Here is a 10,000-nt window from a genome sequence, read left to right on the forward strand (position 1 = left end):
TTTCCTCCGGGTATGGCTCGTTGCGTGCGGCAGGAGGCGGCGCAGCGTACGGTACCGAGCACTCGGAGGTGCGGTGCTGCCCGCCGGAGTGACAGCGAAAGGCTGCGCACCGCTTTCCGCCTGGTAACTCGGCGTCCGTGAGACCGACCGACTCCGCTTTAGCACCGGAGCTAGAGTCGGGCAAGGGGCACCGTCGGGTACCGGAACGATGACGTTCGCACACCGGGAAGTCGAGTGCCGGGCCGCTGAAAGCGAGCAGGGTGCCACCGCTCGGGGCCCCGGTTTGTCCGTCCCACCCGGAGGCCCATATCTCCGGAAGGCACAGGCCGATGTCCACCGGGTATGGCTCGTTGTGTGCGGCCGGACCAGGCGCAGCGGACGGTACCGAGCACTGGGAGGTGCGATGCTGCCCGCCGGAGTGACAGCGAAAGGCTGCGCACCGCTTTCCGCCTGCTAACTCGGCGTCCGTGAGACCGACCGACTCCGCTTTACCGCCGGAGCTAGAGTGGGGCAAGGGGCACGGTTGAGTACCGGAAGGATGACGTTCGCACACCGGGAAGTCGAGTGCCGGGCCGCTGAAAGCGAGCAGGGTGCCACCGACTCGTCGGGCCCACTCGGAGGCTGATATCTCAGGAAGGCCGAGGCCGATTTCCTCCGGGTATGGCTCGTTGCGTGCGGCAGGAGGCGGCGCAGCGTACGGTACCGAGCACTGGGAGGTGCGATGCTGCCTGCCGGAGTGACAGCGAAAGGCTGCGCACCGCTTTCCGCCTGCTAACTCGGCGTCCGTGAGACCGACCGACTTCGCTTTACCGCCGGAGCTAGAGTGGGGCAAGGGGCACGGTTGGGTACCGGAACGATCACGTTCGCACACCGGGAAGTCGAGTGCCGGGTCTCGAAACGGAGCCGGGTCGGCCCAATTTAAAACGGAGAATAGAGTGCTGCCCTCTGCGGGTGAAAACCTGGAAGTACGTTGGTTAATGATTTCCAGTTCACCCCGCTTGGTCAGGCCCACTCGGAGGCGGATAACTCCGGAACGCCGAGGCCGATTTCCTCCGGGTATGGCTCGTTGCGTGCGGCAGGAGGCGGCGCAGCGTACGGTACCGAGCACTCGGAGATGCGGTGCAGCCCGCCGGAGTGACAGCGAAAGGCTGCGCACCGCTTTCCGCCTGCTAACTCGGCGTCCGTGAGACCGACCGACTTCGCTTTACCGCCGGAGCTAGAGTGGGGCAAGGGGCACGGTTGAGTACCGGAAGGATGACGTTCGCACACCGGGAAGTCGAGTGCCGGGCCGCTGAAAGCGAGCTCGGTGCCCCGGTTTGTCCGTCCCACCCGGAGGCCCATATCTCCGGAAGGCACAGGCCGATTTCCACCGGGTATGGCTCGTTGTGTGCGGCCGGACCAGGCGCAGCGGACGGTACCGAGCACTCGGAGGTCGGGCGCTGTCCGCCGGAGGTACAGCGAAAGGCTGCAAACCACTTTCCGCCGCCTCCCTCCGCGGGCGTGAGACCGACGGTCGTCGGGTTTGGTTCCCCGGCTCGAGCAGGACGAGGGGCAGCGAACGGTACTGGAACGAACCCGGTCGCACACCGGGAAGTCGAGTGCCGGGTCTCGAAACGGAGCCGGGTCGGCCCAGTTTAAAACGGAGAAGAGAGTGCTGCCCTCTGCGGGTGAAAACCTGGAAGTACGTTGGTTAATGATTTCCAGTTCACCCCGCTTGGTCAGGCCCACTCGGAGGCGGATAACTCCGGAACGCCGAGGCCGATTTCCTCCGGGTATGGCTCGTTGCGTGCGGCAGGAGGCGGCGCAGCGTACGGTACCGAGCACTCGGAGATGCGGTGCTGCCCGCCGGAGTGACAGCGAAAGGCTGCGCACCGCTTTCCGCCTGGTAACTCGGCGTCCGTGAGACCGACCGACTCCGCTTTAGCACCGGAGCTAGAGTGGGGCAAGGGGCACCGAAGGGTACCGGAACGATCACGTTCGCATACCGGGAAGTCGAGTGACGGGCCGCTGAAAGCGAGCAGGGTGCCACCGCTCGGGGCCCCGGTTTGTCCGTCCCACCCGGAGGCCCATATCTCCGGAAGGCACAGGCCGATTTCCTCCGGGTATGGCTCGTTGTGTGCGGCCGGACCAGGCGCAGCGGACGGTACCGAGCACTGGGAGGTGCGATGCTGCCCGCCGGAGTGACAGCGAAAGGCTGCGCACCGCTTTCCGCCTGCTAACTCGGCGTCCGTGAGACCGACCGACTCCGCTTTACCGCCGGAGCTAGAGTGGGGCAAGGGGCACGGTTGAGTACCGGAAGGATGACGTTCGCACACCGGGAAGTCGACTAGCGGGCCGCCGAAAGCGAGCTCGGGGCCCCGGTTTGTCCGTCCCACCCGGAGGCCCATATCTCCGGAAGGCACAGGCCGATTTCCACCGGGTATGGCTCGTTGTGTGCGGCCGGACCAGGCGCAGCGGACGGTACCGAGCACTCGGAGGTCGGGCGCTGCCCGCCGGAGGTACAGCGAAAGGCTGCAAACCACTTTCCGCCGCCTCCCTCCGCGGGCGTGAGACCGACGGTCGTCGGGTTTGTTTCCGCGGCTAGAGCAGGACGAGGGGCAGCGAACGGTACCGGAACGAACCCGGTCGCACACCGGGAAGTCGACTAGCGGGCCGCCGAAAGCGAGCACGGGGCCCCGGTTTGTCCGTCCCACCCGGAGGCCCATATCTCTGGAAGGCACAGGCCGATTTCCACCGGGTATGGCTCGTTGTGTGCGGCAGGACCAGGCGCAGCGGACGGTACCGAGCACTCGGAGGTCGGGCGCTGCCCGCCGGAGGTACAGCGAAAGGCTGCAAACCACTTTCCGCCACCTCCCTCCGCGGGCGTGAGACCGACGGTCGTCGGGTTTGTTTCCGCGGCTAGAGCAGGACGAGGGGCAGCGAACGGTACCGGAACGAACCCGGTCGCACACCGGGAAGTCGACCAGCGGGCCGCCGAAAGCGTGCTCGGGTCCCCGGTTTGTCTGTCCCACCCGGAGGCTGATATCTGAGGAAGTCCGAGGCCGATTTCCTCCGGCTAACTCGGCGGGCAATGTGTCCCCCCCCCCCACCATCTTCGGCTGATTACCGTGGCTGGACCGGATCAAGGAGCAACGGAACCGTGCCAGAACGACGTCGGTCGGACGGCGTGAACTGATAGTGCCGAGGCCGGAAACCGAGCCGGAAATGTGCACCGATTTATTGGTCCCACTCGCAGGCCCATATCTCCGGAAGGCCGAGGCCGATTTCCTCCGGGTATGGTTCGCTGCGTGCAGCCGGAAGGGGAGCAGCGGACGGCACTGAGCAGCCGGAGGTGCGGCGCTGCCCGCCGGAGCTGCAAGCGAAAGGCTGCGCACCGCTTTCCGCTGGCTAACTCGGCGGCCGTCAGGCCGACCGACTCCGCTTCAGCACGGGAGCTGGAGTCGGGCAAGGGGCACCGAAGGGTACCGGAAGGATCACGTTCGGACACCGGGAAGTCGAGTGCCGGGCCGCCGAAAGCGAGCTCGGGGCCCCGGTTTGTCCGTCCCACCCGGAGGCCCATATCTCGAGAAGGCACAGGCCGATTTCCTCCGGGTTTGGCTCGCTGCGTGCGGCCGGACGAGGCGCAGCGAACGGTACCGAGCACTCGGAGGTGCGGCGCTGCCCGCCGGAGGTACAGCGAAAGGCTGCAAACCGCTTTCCGCCTCCTCTCCCCTCGGGCGTGAGACCGACGGTCGTCTGGTTTGCTTCCGCGGCAAGAGCAGGACGAGGGGCACCGAGCGGTACCAGAACGAACCCGGTCGCACACCGGGATGTGGAGTGCCCGGCCCAAACCCGCTACCCCCCCCCCCCCCCACCCGAAAGCGAGCCCCGGTTTGTGGATTAAAAGTGAAGCGGCAAAGATTTGTAAAACAGCGTGAAATGATGAACCAGAAGCCCAAAGTAATGGTGGGAATAAAAGTTCCGAAATGTGAAATGGTGAACCAGAAGTTGTGTGAACTGTTTAACCCAAAGTGGCAAAAATGGATTAAAAGGGGTGAAATGATCGACCGCAAAGCAGGGCAAGCATTAAACAAAAGCAGCAGCATTTTTTAAAAAGGGACAAATGGTTTACCAGAATCCCAAAAGAATGCTCAGAGACTTAAGTGCCAAAGGGGCAAATGGTTAACCAGAAGCTGGGTGAACTGCTTAACCCAAAGTGGGAAAAAGGATAAAAAAGGGGTGAACTGATCAACCAGAAGTCGACAACAATGTGCGGCGATTAAGTCTGAAAGAGGGAAAGGTTGACCGGAAAGCAGGGAAATGATTAAACAAAAGCAGAAAAATTCAGTAAAAAGGGGCAAGTGGTGAACCAGAAGTTGGGTGAACTGCTTAACCAAAAGTGGGAAAGAGGATTAAAAGGGGAGAAATGTTGAACCAGATGTCGAAAACAATGCGCGGCGATGAAGTCTGAAAGAGGAAAAGGTTGACCGCAAAGCAGGGAAAGGATTAAACAGAAGCAGCAATATCTTTTAAAAAGGGACAAATGGTGAACCAGAATCCCAAAAGAATGCTCAGAGACTTAAGTCCCAAAGGGGCAAATGGTTAACCAGAAGCTGGGTGAACTGTTTAACCAAAAGTGGGAAAAAGGATTAAAATGTTGTGAAATGATTAACCAGAAGGCGAAAGCAAAGTGCGGCGGCGAAGTCCTAAAGGGGAAAAGGTTGACCATAAAGCAGGGAAATGATTAAACAAAAGCAGAAAAATTCAGTAAGAAGGGGCAAATGGTTAACCAGAAGTTGGGTGAACTGCTTAACCAAAAGTGGGAAAGAGGATTAAAAGGGGAGAAATGTTGAACCAGATGTCGAAAACAATGCGCGGCGATGAAGTCTGAAAGAGGAATAGGTCGACCGCAAAGCAGGGAAATGATTAAACAAAAGCAGAAAAATTCAGTAAAAAGGGGCAAATGGTGAACCAGAAGCTGGGTGAACTGCTTAACCAAAAGTGGGAAAAAGGATTAAAAGGGGAGAAATGTTGAACCAGATGTCGAAAACAAGGTGCGGCGATGAAGTCTGAAAGAGGAATAGGTCGACCGCAAAGCAGGGAAAGGTTTAATCAAAAGCAGCAATATCTTTTAAAAAGGGACAAATGGTGAACCAGAATCACAAAAGAATGCTCAGAGACTTAAGTCCCAAAGGGGAAATGGTTAACCAGTAGCTGGGTGAACTGTCCAACCCAAAGTGGGAAAAAGGATTAAAAGGGGTGAAATGATTAACCAGAAGGCGAAAGCAAAGTGCGGCGGCGAAGTCGTAAGGGGAAAAGGTTGACCAGAAAGCAGGGAAAGCATTAAACAAAAGCGGCAACATTTTTAAAAAAGTGGCAAATGGTTAACCAGAATCCCAAAAGAATGCTCAGAGACTTAAGTCCCAAAGGGGAAATGGTTAACCAGAAGCTGGGTGAACTGGTGAACCAAAAGTGGGAAAAAGGATTAAAAGGGGAGAAATGTTTAACCAGAAGGCAAAAGCAAAGTGCGGCGGCGAAGTCCAAAAGGGGAAAAGGTTGACAAGAAAGCAGGGAAATGATTAAACCAAAGCGGAAAAATTCAGTATAATGGGGCAAATGGTTAACCAGAAGCTGGGTGAAATGGTTAACCGAAAGTGGCAAAAAAAGATTTAAAGGGGAAAAATGATTAACCAGAAGTCGACAACAATGCGCGGCGATGAAGTCTGAAAGGGGAAAAGGTTGACCACATAGCAGGGAAACGATTAAACAAAAGCGGCAACATTTTTAAAAAAGTGGCAAATGATTAACCAGAATCCCAAAAGAATGCTCAGAGACTAAGTCCCAAAGGGGAAATGGTTAACCAGAAGCTGGGGGAAATGGTTAACCAAAAGTTGCAAAAATGATTAAAAGGGGTGAAATGATTAACCAGGAGGCTAAAGCAATGTGCCGCGGTGAAGTCTGAAAGAGGGAAAGGTTGACCAGAAAGCATTAAACAAAAGCGGCAACATTTTTTAAAAATTGGCAAATGATTAACCAGAATCCCAAAAGAATGCTCAGAGACTAAGTCCCATAGGGGAAATGGTTAACCAGAAGCTGGGGGAAATGGTTAACCAAAAGTTGCAAAAATGATTAAAAGGGGTGAAATGATTAACCAGAATTCGAAAATAATGTGCGGCGATGAAGTCCTAAAGGGGAAAAGTTTGACCACAAAGCAGGGAAAGCATTAAACAAAAGCGGCAACATTTTTTAAAAATTGGCAAATGATTAACCAGAATCCCAAAAGAATGCTCAGAGACTAAGTCCCAAAGGGGAAATGGTTAACCAGAAGCTGGGGGAAATGGTTAACCAAAAGTTGCAAAAATGATTAAAAGGGGTGAAATGATTAACCAGGAGGCTAAAGCAATGTGCCGCGGTGAAGTCTGAAAGAGGGAAAGGTTGACCAGAAAGCATTAAACAAAAGCGGCAACATTTTTTAAAAATTGGCAAATGATTAACCAGAATCCCAAAAGAATGCTCAGAGACTAAGTCCCAAAGGGGAAATGGTTAACCAGAAGCTGGGGGAAATGGTTAACCAAAAGTTGCAAAAATGATTAAAAGGGGTGAAATGATTAACCAGGAGGCTAAAGCAATGTGCCGCGGTGAAGTCTGAAAGAGGGAAAGGTTGACCAGAAAGCATTAAACAAAAGCGGCAACATTTTTAAAAAAGTGGCAAATGATTAACCAGAATCCCAAAAGAATGCTCAGAGACTGAGTCCCAAAGGGGAAATGGTTAACCAGAAGCTGGGGGAAATGGTTAACCAAAAGTTGCAAAAATGATTAAAAGGGGTGAAATGATTAACCAGGAGGCTAAAGCAATGTGCCGCGGTGAAGTCTGAAAGAGGGAAAGGTTGACCAGAAAGCATTAAACAAAAGCGGCAACATTTTTTAAAAAGTGGCAAATGATTAACCAGAATCCCAAAAGAATGCTCAGAGACTAAGTCCCAAAGGGGAAATGGTTAACCAGAAGCTGGGGGAAATGGTTAACCAAAAGTTGCAAAAATGATTAAAAGGGGTGAAATGATTAACCAGGAGGCTAAAGCAATGTGCCGCGGTGAAGTCTGAAAGAGGGAAAGGTTGACCAGAAAGCATTAAACAAAAGCGGCAACATTTTTTAAAAATTGGCAAATGATTAACCAGAATTCCAAAAGAATGCTCAGAGACTAAGTCCCAAAGGGGAAATGGTTAACCAGAAGCTGGGGGAAATGGTTAACCAAAAGTTGCAAAAATGATTAAAAGGGGTGAAATGATTAACCAGGAGGCTGAAGCAATGTGCCGCGGTGAAGTCTGAAAGAGGGAAAGGTTGACCAGAAAGCATTAAACAAAAGTGGCAACATTTTTAAAAAATTGGCAAATGATTAACCAGAATCCCAAAAGAATGCTCAGAGACCAAGTCCCAAAGGGGAAATGGTTAACCAGAAGCTGGGGGAAATGGTTAACCAAAAGTTGCAAAAATGATTAAAAGGGGTGAAATGATTAACCAGGAGGCTAAAGCAATGTGCCGCGGTGAAGTCTGAAAGAGGGAAAGGTTGACCAGAAAGCATTAAACAAAAGCGGCAACATTTTTTAAAAATTGGCAAATGATTAACCAGAATCCCAAAAGAATGCTCAGAGACTAAGTCCCAAAGGGGAAATGGTTAACCAGAAGCTGGGGGAAATGGTTAACCAAAAGTTGCAAAAATGATTAAAAGGGGTGAAATGATTAACCAGGAGGCTGAAGCAATGTGCCGCGGTGAAGTCTGAAAGAGGGAAAGGTTGACCAGAAAGCATTAAACAAAAGTGGCAACATTTTTTAAAAATTGGCAAATGATTAACCAGAATCCCAAAAGAATGCTCAGAGACTAAGTCCCAAAGGGGAAATGGTTAACCAGAAGCTGGGGGAAATGGTTAACCAAAAGTTGCAAAAATGATTAAAAGGGGTGAAATGATTAACCAGGAGGCTAAAGCAATGTGCCGCGGTGAAGTCTGAAAGAGGGAAAGGTTGACCAGAAAGCATTAAACAAAAGTGGCAACATTTTTAAAAAATTGGCAAATGATTAACCAGAATCCCAAAAGAATGCTCAGAGACTAAGTCCCAAAGGGGAAATGGTTAACCAGAAGCTGGGGGAAATGGTTAACCAAAAGTTGCAAAAATGATTAAAAGGGGTGAAATGATTAACCAGGAGGCTGGAGCAATGTGCCGCGGTGAAGTCTGAAAGAGGGAAAGGTTGACCAGAAAGCATTAAACAAAAGTGGCAACATTTTTAAAAAATTGGCAAATGATTAACCAGAATCCCAAAAGAATGCTCAGAGACCAAGTCCCAAAGGGGAAATGGTTAACCAGAAGCTGGGGGAAATGGTTAACCAAAAGTTGCAAAAATGATTAAAAGGGGTGAAATGATTAACCAGGAGGCTAAAGCAATGTGCCGCGGTGAAGTCTGAAAGAGGGAAAGGTTGACCAGAAAGCATTAAACAAAAGCGGCAACATTTTTTAAAAATTGGCAAATGATTAACCAGAATCCCAAAAGAATGCTCAGAGACTAAGTCCCAAAGGGGAAATGGTTAACCAGAAGCTGGGTGAAATGGTTAACCAAAAGTTGCAAAAATGATTAAAAGGGGTGAAATGATCAACCAGAAGTCGAAAATAATGTGCGGCGATGAAGTCCTAAGGGGCAAAAGTCACCCAGAAGGCAGGGAAATGATCAAACGAAAGCAGCCAAAAAATTATTAAAAGAGGGGAACTGATGAACCAAAAGATGAGAAACGGCCCGCAGAGACTAAGTCCAAAACGGGAACTGGTGAACCGGAAATGATTAACCAAAAACTAAGTCCGAAGAGGGAACTGGTAAACCAGAACTGAGTAACCCGATTTTTAAAATTAATTATAAATGGGGAAACGATTGAGCAAAAGGCGGAAATTAAGTCACAGGGACCATGTCCGAAAGGGCAAGAGGTTACCCCGTAGGGGGCATTCGTCAACTCAATCTGAAAACTTTGGAGGCAAATCTGACCAAAATGCGGAAATCGGACCACACCGCGAGGGGCGCCATTCGACGGGGCAGGGTTAGACGCGTCGAACGGTACCTGAAGGTCCCGGCTGCGACACGTGAGTCCGGAGATATGGCCAGTCAAAGTCTGATGGGAGGTACCGAAGCCGAAAAATCGAAACGCGTTTGCGGCGATTCGGTGTCAGAGAGTCGGTCACGAATTCAAATTCGTCCCGCTGATTCGCCAATTGCCAGCCGGTTCCGGGGGGATTGGCGGGGTACCTGCAGGATAGTAAGAGGTGGCATGTCGAGACTTAGCCTGTTTACCAGACTTGTGTCTAGCGCCTCCAGGTCTGCAGAGACCGACCCGGGCTGCCGCCCAACCGACTTTTAAGCCTTTTGGGAGTGGGAATTTTTCCCATTTTTCCCCATTTTTCGGGTTTTTTGGTCGGGCTTGAAAACGGCGGCCCCGAGGCCTCCCGGGGCTGGCGGGCTTCGGCTCCCTTGCGAGAGGGTCCGAATTCCACCCGTTTAAGCCCAGAAAGGAGTTCGGAAGTCAGTCGGTCGAGGGAACCCCTTCGGAAGTCCGACGGGGATGGATTCGGCCGGCGTTTCGGATCTCCGGTCAGAGGATTCCCCCCCTGGGCGGGGGGGTGCGAGTAGCTGCCGGCAAACGGTCCCTTGCACTTGTGGCACAAAAAGTCCGAGCACAGGTTAATGAGTTGGCCGCGGAAGCCCCTATGCCGAAATGAGAAAGCCCCCGTTGCGGGGATTTAGTGACGCATCTGCGGCCGGAGGTGGGAGGCCGTCCTGCCGAATTGACACTTGTCATTCGGGCACCTAGGGATTGGTCGGGTACCCGGAGATTTTCGAGAACACGATTTTCAGAGCTTTCTCTGACAGCCCAGGTGCACTTTAAGAGTGCCTGAAAAAGTGACACTTGGCAAAAGGCTCTCAATTTCAAAGCGGAGACCTTTACAAGAGCACTCGGAAGTCACCTGTCAGCATTTAAAGCTACA

The sequence above is a fragment of the Heptranchias perlo genome, unplaced genomic scaffold (genome assembly GCF_035084215.1).
Source record: "Heptranchias perlo isolate sHepPer1 unplaced genomic scaffold, sHepPer1.hap1 HAP1_SCAFFOLD_592, whole genome shotgun sequence".
NCBI classification, from domain to species: Eukaryota; Metazoa; Chordata; class Chondrichthyes; order Hexanchiformes; family Hexanchidae; genus Heptranchias; species Heptranchias perlo.